The following is a 2,500-nucleotide window of genomic DNA, read 5'->3' on the forward strand; positions in this document are numbered from 1 at the left end:
ATATATATATATATATATATATATATATATATATATATACAAATGTAATACAGGATCTTGACCTTAAGATATATGAACAAGTAAATAAATAATGATGATGATAATAATAATAATAGATAATGAATAATAGTAATAATGTTAATAACAAGGATTACAGCAATTATAATGATAATGATAATAGTAATAACGATGACAATAATAAAAAATTAATTAATAATAATAGTAATAGTATTAATATTAATAATAATAATAATGATAATAATAATGAAATAATGATGATAATGATAACAATGATAAAGATAATAATAATATGATAGATATTAACAATATTAATAATAATGAAAAGATCATAGCAACAATAATAATAATGATAATGATATAGATAACAATTATAAAAGCAATATAAATAACGATAAAAACATTTAAATAAATATCAATCAGAAACATTCACTCCTCTCCCCCACCCCCTTAACATAAAAGAAAAAAAAAAAATCAAAATATTGACCCAACCCACCTAAGGGAGGGAGGGGGAAGGGCAGGGAGGGAGGAGAGACTGAGGGAGGAGGGGAAGGGTAGGGAGGGGAGGGAGAGAGGGAGGGAGGAGGGGATGGGCAGGGAGGGAGGAGAGACTGAGGGAGGAGGGGAAGGGTAGGGAGGGGAGGGAGGGAGGGAAGGAGGGAGGGAGGGCAGGGCAGGAAGGGAGAGAGGGAGGGTAGAAGGGAAGAAGGGTAAGCAGGAAGGGAGAGAGGGAGGGAGGAGGGAAAAGTAGGGAGGTAAGGGAGGAGGTAGTAGCAGGAGAAGCAAAGGAAAGGGAGGAGGAAAGGGGAGGGAGGGAGGGAGATGAAAATGGAAAGGAGGGGATGACCAAGAAGCAGTGAGGAGAAAGGAGGAGGAGGCACAGAGAGGAGGAAAAGGAAGCAGGAAGAGGGAAAGAGAGGAGGGAAAGGCAGGAGGAAGAAATTGAACAACAAGGAAGGAAGGAGGTAGAGGAAGGAGGGAGAGAGAATGAAACAGCAAGGATGGAGAGGAAAGAGGAAGCGAATAACAGGAATGGAAAAAGGGAAAAGGGAGAAGATAGAGAGATGAGCAAGGCAGAGAGGAGAAGCGGGAGGGAGGAGGCGGGGTTAGAGAAGAGGGGAGGAAGGGGGAGGGAAGGGGAGAGAGGGAAGGTAAGTGGGCAGGGGAAGGGAAGGGAAGAGGGAAGGGAAGGGAAGGAGGAGGGGTAGGGAAGGGAGGGGGGAGTAGGGGGAAGGGGGAGATGGATGCGGACGAAGGCAAAAGCAGACAGCACAAAGCTTGGGGAGCAGATCCTCTCCCCGGGGTAGGGGTTGGGGTAGGGGGAGGGGGGAGGTGAGTCCCCGAGAGCTGCATTAATTGGGAATATTGTTTTATGCTAATGGGGAGTGAGAGCATGGGGGGGAGGGGGGGAGAGCGGACGTGAAGGGAGGGGTATGGCGGATAGAGGGGGGAAGAGGAAGAAGGGAGAATGAGCTTGTGGGGAGAGCTGTTAGGGGGGGGGGATGAGGGGGAGGGGAGCATGAGCAAGGGGGAGATGAGGTTCAGGGAGGGGGGGGGGGGGGGGGAAGGGGGGGTGGATGAGTGCGGGGGAGATTAGTTGGGGGAGGAGGAGGAGGAGGGGTGTGGGGGAGATTCTCAGAGGGAGAGAGAGGGGCAGAGAGACAGAGATAGAGACAGAGACCAAGAAAGAGAGAGAGAGAGAGAGAGAAAGAGAGAAAGAGGGAAAGAGAGAGAGAGAGAGAAAGAGAGAGAAAGAGACAGAGACAGACAGATACAGACAGACAGACAGACAGACAAACAGAGATAGAGACAGAGACAAAGACAGACAGAGAGAGAGAGAAAGAGACAAACAAACAGACAAACAAACAAACACAGAAAGCGAGACAAGGAAAAAAAAAATAAAAGAGCGTGAGTGGGTGAGGGAGAAGGGAGAGGGGAAGAGAGGAGAGAGACAAGGCCAGCCCGAGGGGAAAATAGTGCCTGAGGGGAAACAGGAAACGTTTGAGGCCATTTAACTCTCTCGATTGATGTTGTGGTCGATTGTGTTTGTGTGCAAAGCCGGCGGAAAAAGAGGCGGAGACGCAGAGGGAGGCCGATAGACGAGAGGAAGGAGAGAGAGGGGAAAAGGGAAGAGAGAGAGAGAGAGAAAGAGAGAGAGAGAGAGAGAGAGAGGGGGGGGAATGAGGAAGAGAGAGAGAGAGAGGAAAGGGGAAGAGAGGGAGGAAAGGGGAAGAGAAGGGGAAGGAAAAGGGAAGAGAGAGAGAGAGAGGAAAGGGGAAGAGAGAGAGAAAGGGGAAGAGAGAGGGGAAGGAAAGGGGAAGAGAGGGAGAGAGAGTAAAGAGAAAGAGAGAAATGAGAGAGGTGAAAAAAGAGAGGAAAGGGATGAGAGAGAGAGGAAGAGAGAGAGAGAACCGGATAGACAGAGGGGGGCAAAGAAAGACTTACGGACAAATAGACAGATGGGTAGATAGATAGATAGATA

Source organism: Penaeus monodon, chromosome 7, assembly GCF_015228065.2.
Source record: "Penaeus monodon isolate SGIC_2016 chromosome 7, NSTDA_Pmon_1, whole genome shotgun sequence".
NCBI lineage: Eukaryota > Metazoa > Arthropoda > Malacostraca > Decapoda > Penaeidae > Penaeus > Penaeus monodon.